This window comes from Triticum urartu, chromosome 5A (genome assembly GCF_056163025.1).
Source record: "Triticum urartu cultivar PI428250 chromosome 5A, HENAU_Tu73, whole genome shotgun sequence".
Taxonomy (NCBI): Eukaryota; Viridiplantae; Streptophyta; class Magnoliopsida; order Poales; family Poaceae; genus Triticum; species Triticum urartu.
In genome coordinates this window covers 613,927,921-613,941,596 of record NC_141877.1, presented here as the reverse complement: position 1 = coordinate 613,941,596, position 13,676 = coordinate 613,927,921, and positions in this window count along the sequence as shown.

Sequence of the window (13,676 nt, the reverse complement as noted above, 5' to 3'; positions counted from 1 at the left end):
AAGTCCTCGTCGCCGCGTCCGGTCGGCTCCGCTACAGCGGTGGAGGTTTGTTGGAAATATGCCCTAGAGGCAATAATAAATTAGTTATTATTATATTTCCTTGTTCATGATAATCGTTTATTATCCATGCTAGAATTGTATTGATAGGAAACTCAGATACATGTGTGGATACATAGACAACACCATGTCCCTAGTAAGCCTCTAGTTGACTAGCTCGTTGATCAATAGATGGTTACGGTTTCCTGACCATGGACATTGGATGTCGTTGATAACGGGATCACATCATTAGGAGAATGATGTGATGGACAAGACCCAATCCTAAGCATAGCACTAGATCGTGTAGTTCGTATGCTAAAGCTTTTCTAATGTCAAGTATCATTTCCTTAGACCATGAGATTGTGCAACTCCCGGATACCGTAGGAGTGCTTTGGGTGTATCAAACGTCACAACGTAACTGGGTGGCTATAAAGGTACACTACGGGTATCTCCGAAAGTGTCTGTTGGGTTGGCACGAATCGAGACTGGGATTTGTCACTCCGTGTAAACGGAGAGGTATCTCTGGGCCCACTCGGTAGGACATCATCATAATGTGCACAATGTGATCAAGGAGTTGATCACGGGATGATGTGTTACGGAACGAGTAAAAGAGACTTGCCGGTAACGAGATTGAACAAGGTATCGGGATACCGACGATCGAATCTCGGGCAAGTATCGTACCGCTAGACAAAGGGAATTGTATACGGGATTGATTAAGTCCTTGACATCGTGGTTCATCCGATGAGATCATCGTGGAACATGTGGGAGCCAACATGGGTATCCAGATCCCGCTGTTGGTTATTGACCGGAGATCGTCTCGGTCATGTCTGCATGTCTCCCGAACCCGTAGGGTCTACACACTTAAGGTTCAATGACGCTAGGGTTATAAAGGAAGCTTGTATGTGGTTACCGAATGTTGTTCGGAGTCCCGGATGAGATCCCGGACGTAACGAGGAGTTCCGGAATGGTCCGGAGGTAAAGATTTATATATGGGAAGTCCTGTTTTGGTCACCGGAAGAGTTTCGGGGTTTATCAGTAATGTACCGGGACCACCGGGAGGGTCCCGGGGGTCCACCAAGTGGGGCCACCAACCCCGGAGGCTTGCGTGGGCTAAGAGTGGTGAGGGACCAGACCCTTAGTGGGCTGGTGCGCCTCCCACAAGGGCCCATGGCGCCTAAGAGGTGGAAAGGGGGCAAACCCTAAGGGATATGGGCCTTAAGGCCCATATTGGTGCGCCTCCCTCTCCTCTCCCCCTCTTGGCCGCCATCCTTGATCCCCATCTAGGGCTGCCGCCCCCCTAGGGGGTGGGAACCCTAGAGGGGGCGCAGCCCCTCCCCTTCCCTATATATATGAGGCATAGGGCTGCCCATAACACACGCGATTCAATCTCTCGTTGGTGCAGCCCTGCATCTCTCTCTCCCTCCTCTTCTGTGGTGCTTAGCGAAGCCCTGCAGGATTGCCACGCTCCTCCACCACCACCACGCCGTTGTGCTGCTGTTGGATGGAGTCTTCCTCAACCTCTCCCTCTCTCCTTGCTGGATCAAGGCATGGGAGACGTCACCGGGCTGTACGTGTGTTGAACGCGGAGGTGCCGTGCGTTCGGCACTTGATCATCGGTGATTTGGATCACGACGAGTACGACTCCATCAACCCCGTTCACTTGAACGCTTCCGCTTAGCGATCTACAAGGGTATGTAGATGCACTCTCCTTCCCCTCGTTGCTGGTTTCTCCATAGATAGATCTTGGTGATACGTAGGAAAATTTTGAATTTCTGCTACGTTCCCCAACAAGGTTGTCCCCTCCCCCCGGTCGAGTTGTGGTCGCTCCCGTGGTCGGGGTCCCCTTGCCCGATCTAGGCCTCATGTTGGCAGCTCCAGTGAAGCGGCGGGGTTGTCCGATAACCGTGGTGGCACAGGCTGGTGGGCGGCTGTCGGGGTGGTGCATCTCGAAGTGCCTGGGGTGATGGTGGTGGTTGTGGATCGGGAGAAATCCTTGTCGGCTTGTCCGGCGCTGACACGGTGACGTTTGCGGGTACCATCGGACCTTCTCAAGGGGCGTCAGATTTATCCATTCCCCATCATCCCTCGCATACCGGGGGAAACACTAGAACTTGTTCGGGCAACAACGGCGGCGGCGTCGCATTCTCTCTTGAAGGTGCTGCTTGGTGCGAGGCACTTCGTGATGCTGGGAATGCGGTGGTACTTCGTCGGAGGGTGCAGCGGTTGCCGGTCTTCCTTTCTTTGTTGATCTGCCGGTGTCGGCATTTATTTCTCTTTCATTTTTTTTGGGCTTATCTATACTGTGGCCCTAGCGAGCTGGATGTTCGGTTGTGTGCTTTATAATATAAAGCGGGGGAGGAGGGGGGGACTTTTTTTTTCTTAAATAATAAGGATGACGACAAGACATAAGCTGACAGACTGCACGGGATCAGAGTAGTTGTACTCTAACCAGGATAAATAATGTTTGTTCTTACTATATATGTAGCTAGACATTATAAGAATATTTAGTGTGTCCTATGTAACCGAACATAGATTAAAGGTATTGGAGTTACTGAGTTATACTGCTGTTGCTTGCAAATATATTAAAAGATTGTATTATTGTGCACATGGATGGTAATTTTTTTTTTTGCGAAGGGATGATAATATATTTGATCAGTACGTGCGTCATGGGTTGTGGATAAACCATGCATGGTGCACATGACCTGAAGGTACACATATTTTCGTTTGAATCATGCACCTATGTATGTAGTCTCGTGCAATCAACTACTCATATTTTATGGACTACGAAGCCTGCTCTAGCACAGTATTCATCAAATAGCTAGACCGAGGAGCATGAGTTTAATCTTCATACGTGTAGTAGGTAGATACACATATTACTGTACCAAAAAGCAGCCAATAAATATTTCTCTTACATAGTAGGGAGCAGATTGATCCGATCGAAAGAAAGAGTAATGATTCGGATGCAAATGATAACCCGATACAAAAATGTTGTATATAATTACTAACATTTAACCACATGAGTGAGCGGCGCTGTATCTGAATAATCGTACAATTAAACAGATTTGTTGATGTCGCAATATCCATAATTCAAATATATTTGTTTCAGAAAAGTTTAAAGTTCACCTCCTGCGGGTATTTCAAAGACTATGTAGAGAACACTGGTAAGGCAAACGGTCGGGGATAATACAGATCCAATACACTTGACGGGGAATACTATTCGAAGATAAGCACTTCCACCATATTAAACCACCTGAGAAATGGCTGTTGTTACCTAGCAAATAAACACTCTCCTTGGTTAGTCTCCTGAAAATCATAACTACAATGTAAAATTGTGTGCAATTGTTGTTCATACTAAAACCAAAATTATGTACCAAGTACATTATCATCATGTATTCTCAATCATTAGTTCGACCAGTAACCTATACTTGAATAACCAACATTTCATTCATCATTATAGTAAAGCAATGAAGTTCCATACTCTCTTTTTGTGCCATAATCCTTTCTCGGGATGGTCAGAATTTTTGTCAATAGCACAATGGTTGAAAATTTGCCGGTGTTGCCAACTGTAATTTTAGAATAATAAAAAGCAATATTTGGGTATGGAAATTCACAAGACTTTTGGGAAGGAAATTGTTGGCAAGAGACATTCCGTGATCAAGAAAGTTGCTGGGAAATATGATGGCTATGAAGCCAGGCAGGAAAATTCATCTCCAAAAATATTACCTTCATAAAACTATGCAAGCATTTTATCAGGATAAAGATTGAGGTGCACATGCGGACAGATGTTATACAATGAAGTTTTTTCCTTAACTATATATAGAGAGACGCACCTTATGAAGTTCTGTAACAATTGATCCTACTAGACAAAAATAGCGACTAAATTTTACTTATTAATTAAGCATTGGGACAAGCTAGTAGATCTCTCTATTTATAATTAAGTGATAAGATACCATTGAAAAAGCAATAAAGAGAGCATGGGGCATAGTGGGTCCTCACCTCTGCACCAGTCACCATCACGATATCACTAGTTTTCACCTCCGTCACTTGGAATATTTCTTATTTCAGCTACAAGAAATAGAAGAAAAGCAACTGATGGAAATGTATGTTTATGGAAAAGAAAAAAAGTACACTACATAAAATTTGCACAAACCTTAATGTCATTATATTGCATCAGAGATTTTCCTACTTTACAACATGGTCACCAATGTATATATATATATATATATATTGTGTAAAAATAATCTCCAAGCATACGTGAAGCTCACCGTAATGAATTAAATATTTCGGTTGCTGCATACACTGCTAGACTTCTTCTAAATACAACTTCATAACACCAATATCATTATGTTCATCATAAGGAATTAAATATTTCAGTTACTGACCTGATTGAATATTGCTGCTCTCTGAGTCTTCCTGTACATCATTAAAAATGACTTTACGAGCTGCAAGAATAAACATGAAATATGTTAGTCCCAATAAAATAGATATAGTATATAGTTCAGGAGGAATATACTATGACTTGATGGTGACATATACATTTCAAGAAATCAAAATAAGATAAATAAAACACAAATAACTTGTTCATCCACCCAATCCATCCTCTTTACACTGACATGCCGTCACATGTATCATAATTCATACATACATGAAATATTGCATGTATGCTTGTATAAGTAAATATGAATTGGGAGGTTCCTATGGTGCAGGTTCATTTGAAACCCTAACCATCAATTCTACCATATATATAAGCCACCAAGTCATGTTTTTTTGGCTTAATTGACGCCACCTTTCAAAAGCCACCTCCAAATCTATAAGAGAGAAACACCTTTTTATTGGTTATGTTTAGACATCTTGCTGCTTCAATACAACAAGAGAAGGATGTGTTTTGTTTCTCCAATCTCTAGTGGGAGTAATTTTATGTGTTTTATATTTCAAGTAGACTTTCGCGCAACACATGTATGTAACTGCATCTATTTTATACGATCAAACCACCTCATCTTTTTTTGTAAGCTCTATATAAATAGCCATGTCGCAAATGCAGAACCATCTGTTGTTTTTTGTAAATACATAATACGAAAGGATATTATATATTACTTAAAAGTCGATATAAGTTGCTAATATTAGTTAACACTTATAGATTATGTAATAAGGTTCACAGACTTGTATGTAAAATGGCGGGCACAATTCAAAATAATTAATTTTCTACGAACAATCATAGCCATGCTAATCTATATGTATTTGCAAAACCATCCTCGTACTCAAACCGGGATTTGGATGATAAGCAGTCAAGAGTGTGATAGTTAGATTAAATTAATCTTGTCAATAACATCTAATTTGTACACTGGTTTTCTCTGCGCAAAAGGTTTGATCATGTATGTATATATACGCATTATGGTAGTGTATGTGAACAGACCTTGTGACTGCTGCTAGCAGAAGTTGATTGAGAATTAGAATATTATGGACAATGGACCATCTTATAGTGAAATAATAAAAAAATGAAAGATACGTTATGTATTAATTGAATAACGTCATGCCTTTGCATGATAGGTATAACATGAACAGAAGCAGCATATTAGGTGATGACAGGGTGTCTCCATGCAAATATTGCTCAAACCAGCATAACCAATCTGACTATCTTATATAATATAGTATATTGAATTACATTGGACCATAAAAATGTCAATACTATATATTCGTAAACCATTCAGATAACATTCTATGAACTATAGGTCACTGTCATGTACCATGATAATTATTAGTGGCATGGTGCTCATTATAAGTAATCACTTGTGATATGACGTGTGATATAGGAATGCTTAATATTGCATCAGACATTCATTTTCCTCTGATTACATTATCTTGTCTCTTTAGTTCCACCTGCAACACATCTAATCCCATCTGTACATGAGATGTGTCAGGATAAAAATGAAGTACACCCCAGTATCACTAAATAAATTGAGAATAAATTAGCCAGTTTCTCAGATAGCAAGACATGTACATACGAAGATAATATGCCTTTGAATATAAACACCAAACTAGATGTGTCTCACAGTGTAGCCACTTAACATTAACCATGCGCTGATACAATGATCAATCAATATATCCTGATTGTTCTGAGAACTCATACAAAGTAAGCAAAAAAATTCATAACACTCGCTTACTTTTTATATACAAGGCCGCAACATATTTCGAGTCTAGATTCGACCATTGATTATATTTAGCCAACAAACTGGTGGTATAAGTTATATGCACTAAATTATAGCTTTGGAATTATTTCTGATGTGAAACAAATATACTTTTTGTGGCCTTAATCATATTTTGCTGGTCAAATTGATGTTGAAAGATAGACACAAAACATGATGTCCCTTGCATAAAAAGACGGAGGGAGTGCTACTGAAAAACAACAAATAATGTACCAAGTGCAGAAGCATTATGCGCAAAAATTACACTTGACATATGATCTGTACAGAAGATATTATGTAGTCACAAACCGTGGAAGTCGATCTAGAAAAGAAAGTCAACATTCATCGCTTGTCCAATATATAGTTTATACTAGCTAGGCATTCCAAGCTAAATATATATCTACCGTAAAGTAAGGATATATACCTGCTGTATAGAATGTGCAATAGGGATAAACACGGGAGAAGTGCTGATCCGTTTCAAGCACACGTTGATGCTGCCCGGACTCTAAGCTGATCATGAACACTCCCGGTTCCGCCTTCAAGAAAATGGAATCCAACTGCTCGGAGAAACCGACCACCTGTGGCCAAGGTACAAAAATTCAGTGGGTACATACCATTGTATCTGTATGTATACTCAAAACTGAAGACAACATTCAATCTAATTTCAAAAACAAAGTTAAATTATTTTAAATATTCACTATATGAAATGGATTTTGATAGATCAAAATCCGAAAGACCTTGCCTTTGCTTCTGTTGCGTCGTCGTCATCATCCGCGTCGTCATCATCCGAAAGACCATCCTCATCATCAGAGTAAGTGGGTATGTCAATACCGAAGAGCCCATCAGCATCGGCATCGGCATCACCATGGAACGGAAAGGCATCGTTGAGTCTAAGCAGGATGCGGTGAACCCAGGCGCCATCATCGTCCCTCGTGAACAACACGACGAAAAAGTTGTCGATCACACCGGCCAAACCCAGCCGCGCTTCCTGAGCCGGCGCGAGAACAAAGTCCTCGCCCCGTGTAGCATCCGGTGTCCCCGTCAGTAGAAGCCTCTCTGTCTCGAGGTGAAATTCGAGCACGTTGCGGCCCTCTCCCGTCATCCAGAACACGGAGTCGCCGTTGCCGGACACGGCGCTCGGCTTCCTGTCGAAGTGCCACCCCTCGCGCGCGCGCATGACGGCTGCCGGGCGACCGCCCCAGCTTCTGGTCACGGAGCTGTAGACGTAGACGAAGATGCGGATGGAACTGGGAGGGTGGAAGGGGCCAGGAGGCATGTACTCGCTGTACGCGAAGACGACGCGGAATGGCGACGAGTGGCAGTCGCCGTGGTAGGCGTGATTGGCTTCGCAGACGAGCGCCGCGCCGCAGCTCTGTCCGCGGACGAAACCGGGCGCTGATGGAATGAGGTTATGTTCCTCGGTCAGGGGGTCCCACACAAGAAGCTCACCGTGGCTGTTGTCGTCCCTGGCGGCGTCGAGGAGCACGCGGCCGTGGGTGCAGCCGTAGCCGTGGAAACCAGAGCGGTGGTCCACGGCAGATGCCAACGGCGGGACCGGCAGATTCATCGCACCTTTCGTGGTGCGGGTGAAGTGAAGCGAGCCGTGGACGTCGTCGGAGTAGAGACCGAGGAGAGGTGGGATGTTGTGGTGGGCCGTGCGGAAGGGGCGGAGGAAGTTCTCCTCGTCGTGGACGACGCGCCGCCACGATTTGTAGGACGAGCAGACGAAGGCAAGGGCGATAGGCTCCGGCGGGAGGCGGTGGAAGACGTTGCGGAGCATATCGTCCGTTAGGTGCTTGGGTGGTTGCGGCGGCAGGGTGGGCTGGTCGCCGGAGTCGAGACGCTCGTTCTCCATGACGATGGGTGCCTAGGGCTAGGGCTTGAGGGCTGGACTAGCTAGGAAGATGGAGAAGGAGACGAGTGAGAGATCTGAATAGAGAAAGAAACCCAGGAGTGGAAGCTTAAGGCGCTGTAGCCAGCTCGCCCAGCTTTGTCCGCTGCCGAAAGTTGTAAATGCGCCGCGTCGTAGTTACACTACTTACTATTCCGGTTACACCCTCTCTTCGCTTTTGCGGTAAGATTGCTGAGAAGAATCTTTGCGTTTTGTTTGTCCAAAGTACGACTTAAACTTTTCAACAAAGTAGAAGAACTACAATATGTTTGCAAAAGAAAAAAAAATCCCAAATCCCAATTTTTGGGTAGGCCGTACATATCTAAAAAGTGAATTTTACAAACCCACTATGTTTTGGGCAACGCGATGGCTCATTCGACTGATTTCCGTCACATCATCTCCCACCTTGCACGTGTGACATATGTCCCCGTGAGAACTCAACCTGGATTGAAACATAATCCATGTTTGAGTCACAACACGGCCCCAGAAGAAACACATCCTTCCACCCATTCTATCTCTCGCGCGCACGCCCTAAACCCTATCCCAGCACCGTAGACATGGATGAGATCGATGCAGAGCTCGTGCATGTTGGACGAGCGCACAAGCTGGAAGTGCCCCTAGTGGCTGGCATGTTCGGCCATGGCCGTTTCCTCCATCACATTTGACAAGGACCTCTACAGCGGTTGCGGTTCCGGCTCCGACTATTATTGTGCACATATATTGCTCTTTCTTGCAAATATATTTAAATGATTATATTATTGTGCACATGGATGATAATATATTTGATCAGTACGCACGATCATCTGTTGTGGATAAACCATGCATGGTGCATATGGCCTGAAGATATACATAATTTCATTTGATGTTCATACGTGTAGTATGTATATACACATATCACAGTACCAAAACAACCAATAAATATTTCTCCGACATAGTAGGGAGCAGAACGATGCCATCTGGAGAAAGAGTAATAAGTTGGATGCGAATGACAATCTGATACAAAAATGATATATATAATAACTACTCCCTCCGTTCCAAAATAGATGACTCAACTTTGTACTAACTTTAGTATAAAGTTGGGTCATCTATTTTGAAATGGAGGGAGTAACATTTAACCGCACGAGTGATCGACACCGTATCTGAATAATCGTACAATTAAGAAGATTTGTTTAAGTCACAATATACATATAATGCAAATATATTTGTGTCACAAAAGGTTCAGGTTCACCTCCTGTAGGTATTTCAAAGAATATTTAGAGAACATGGATAAGGCAAACCATCGGGGATAATACAGATCCAATACACTTGACGGTAATACTATTACTGGCAGGACAAGCCGAATTTCGAAGATAAGCACTTCCACCATATTAAACCACCCGGGAAATGGCTCTTGGTACCTAGAAAGTAAACACTCTCCTTGGTTAGTCTCTCGAATATCATAAATAGAAATAAAATTGTGTGAAACTGTTGTTCATCATAAAACCAAAATTAAGTATCAAGAACATTATCATCGTGTACTCCCGATCATTAGTTCAACCAGTAACATGTATTTCAATAAACCCACATTGCCTTTACTATTACAGTAAAACAATGAAGTTCCATACTCTGTGCCATAATCCTTTTTCAGGCATGCTCAAATTTTGTCAATAGCATAATGGTTGAAAATTTACCCATGCTGCCAACTGTAATTTTAGAAAACTAAAAAGAAATATGTGGGTATGGAAATTCACAAGACTTTTCGGATTGTTGGTCAGAAACATTCTGTGATCAAGATAGTTGCGAGGAAATATGATGGCTAAGACGCCAGGCAAGAAAGTTCATCTCCAAAAACATTTTACCTTCATAAAACCATGCAAGCATTTTGTGAGCACAAATATTGAGGTGCACTTCGGCCAGATGTTATACAATGATGTTTGTCCTTACCTCTATATAGAGAGATGTACCTTACAAATTTCTGTAACAATTTATCGTACTAGATAAATAGCAACTAAATTTGACTTGTTAGTTAAGCATTGGGACAAGCTAGCAGATCTATCTACTAATAATTAAGTGATAAGAGATCACTGAAAAAGCAATAAAGGAAGCATGGGACATAGTGGGTCCTCACCTCTGCACCAGTCACCATCACTATATCACTAGTTTTCACCTCCATCACTTGGAATATTGATTATTTCACCTACAAGAAAAAGAAAAGCAAATGATGGAAAGAAAAGGAGTACACCAAATAAAATTTTCACAAACCTAATGTAGTTATTTTGTATAAGAACTTTTCCTACTTTACAACATGCATGGTCACCAATGTATATGCGCATATGTGTAAAAATAATCTCCAAACATACACGAAGCTCATCGGAATGAAATAAATATTTCAGTTGCTGCGTACACTGCTACACTTATCCTAAAGATAACTTCATAACACCAACATCATATTATGCTCATCATAAGGAATTAAATATTTCAGTTGCTGACCTGATTGAATATTGCTGCTCTCTGGGTCTTGCTGTACGTCATCAAAAATGGCTTTACGAGCTGCAAGCATAAACATGAAATATGTGAGACCCAATAAAATAGATATAGTATATAGTTAAGGAGGAATATACTATGCTTTGATGGTGAAATTGTTGGGGAACGTAGTAATTTAAAAAATTTCCTACGCACACGCAAGATCATGGTGATGCATAGCAATGAGAGGGGAGAGTGTGATCTACGTACCCTTGTAGACCGACAGCGGAAGCGTTAGCACAACGCGGTTGATGTAGTCGTACGTCTTCACGGCCCAACCGATCAAGCACCGAAACTACGGCACCTCCGAGTTTTAGCACACGTTCAGCTCGATGACGATCCCCGGACTCCCATCCAGCAAAGTGTCGGGGTAGAGTTCCGTCAGCACGACGGCGTGGTGACGATCTTGATGTACTACCGTCGCAGGGCTTCGCCTAAGCACCACTATAATATTATCGAGGATTATGGTGGAAGGGGGCACTGCACACGGCTAAGAATATGATCACGTGGATCAACTTGTGTCTAGGGGTGCCCCCTACCCCCGTATATAAAGGAGCAAGGGGAGGAGGCCGGCCGGCCCCTATTGGCGTGCCAGGAGGAGTCCTCCTCCTAGTAGGAGTAGGACTCCTACTAGGAGGGGGAAGGAAGTGGGGAGGGAGAAGGAAAGGGGGGCGCCGCCCCCCCTCTCCTAGTCCAATTCGGACCAGGGGGGAGGAGGCGCGCGGCCCACCCTGGCTGCCCCTCTCTCTCTCCACTAAGGCCCATATGGCCCATTACTTCTCCCGGTAGGGTTCCGGTAACCCTCCGGCTCTCCAGTTTTCTCCGAAATCACCCGGAACACTTCCGGTATCCGAATATAGCCGTCTAATATATCAATCTTTATGTCTCGACCATTTCGAGACTCCTCGTTATGTCCGTGATCACATCCGGGACTCCGAACTAACTTCGGTACATCAAAACTCATAAACTCATAATATAACTGTCATCGAAACCTTAAGCGTGCGGACCCTACGGGTTCGAGAACAATGTAGACATGACCGAGACACGTCTCCGGTCAATAACCAATAGTGGAACTTGGATGCTCTTATTGGCTCCTACATATTCTACGAAGATCTTTATCGGTCAGACCGCATAACAACATACGTTGTTCCCTTTGTCATCGGTATTTTACTTGCCCGAGATTCGATCGTCGATATCTCAATACCTAGTTCAATCTCGTTACCGGCAAGTCTCTTTACTCGTTTTGTAATACATCATCTCGCAACTAACTCTTTAGTTGAAATGCTTGCAAGGCTTATGTGATGTGCATTACCGAGAGGGCCCAGAGATACCTCTCCGACAATCGGAGTGACAAATCCTAATCTCGAAATACGCCAACCCAACATGTACCTTTGGAGACACCTGTAGAGCTCCTTTATAATCACCCAGTTACGTTGTGACGTTTGGTAGCACACAAAGTGTTCCTCCGGCAAACGGGAGTTGCATAATCTCATAGTCACAGGAACATGTATAAGTCATGAAGAAAGCAATAGCAACATACTAAACGATCGGGTGCTAAGCTAATGAAATGGGCCATGTCAATCACATCATTCTCCTAAACATGTAGAGCTCCTTTAAGGGTGCATGACCATAAAAGATATTACTCATATAAATAGAACAACCATTATTCTCTGATTTAAATGAATAACCGTCTCGCATCAAACAAGATCCAGATATAATGTTCATGCTTAACGCTGGCACCAAATAACAATTATTTAGGTCTAATACTAATCCCGAAGGTAGATGTAGAGGTAGCGTGCCGACTGCGATCACATCGACTTTGGAACCATTTCCCACGCGCATCGTCACCTCGTCCTTAGCCAATCTTCGCTTAATCTGTAGTCCCTGTTTCGAGTTGCAAATGTTAGCAACAGAACCAGTATCAAATACCCAGGTGCTACTGCGAGCATTAGTAAGGTACACATCAATAACATGTATATCACATATACCTTTGTTCACCTTGCCATCCTTCTTATCCGCCAAATACTTGGGGCAGTTCCGCTTCCAGTGACCAGTCTGCTTGCAGTAGAAGCACTCAGTTTCAGGCTTAGGTCCAGGTTTGGGTTTCTTCTCTTGAGTAGCAACTTGCTTGCTGTTCTTTTTGAAGTTCCCCTTCTTCTTCCCTTTGCCCTTTTTCTTGAAACTAGTGGTCTTATTGACCATCAACACTTGATGCTCCTTCTTGATTTCTACCTCCGCAGCTTTCAGCATTGCGAAGAGCTCGGGAATAGTCTTATTCATCCCTTGCATATTGTAGTTCATCACGAAGCTCTTGTAGCTTGGTGGCAGTGATTGGAGAATTCTGTCAATGACGCAATCATCTGGAAGATTAACTCCCAATTGAATCAAGTGATTATTATACCCAGACATTTTGAGTATATGCTCACTGACAGAACTGTTCTCCTCCATCTTGCAGCTATAGAACTTATTGGAGACTTCATATCTCTCAAACCGGGCATTTGCTTGAAATATTAACTTCAACTCCTGGAACATCTCATATGCTCCATGACGTTCAAAACATCGTTGAAGTCCCGATTCTAAGCCGTAAAGCATGGCACACTGAACTATCGAGTAGTCATCAGCTTTCCTCTGCCAGACGTTCATAACATCTGGTGTTGCTCCAGCAGCAGGCCTGGCACCCAGCGGTGCTTCCAGGACGTAATTCTTCTGTGCAGCAATGAGGATAATCCTCAAGTTACGGACCCAGTCCGTATAATTGCTACCATCATCTTTCAACTTTGCTTTCTCAAGGAACGCATTAAAATTCAACGGAATAACAGCACGGGCCATCTATCTACAATCAAACATAAACAAGCAAGATACTATCAGGTACTAAGTTCATGATAAATTTAGGTTCAATTAATCATATCACTAAAGAACTCCCACTTATATAGACATCCCTCTAATCCTCTAAGTGATTACGTGATCCAAATCAACTAAACCATGTCCGATCATCACGTGAGATGGAGTAGTTTCATTGGTGAACATCGCTATGTTGATCATATCTACTATATGATTCACGCTCG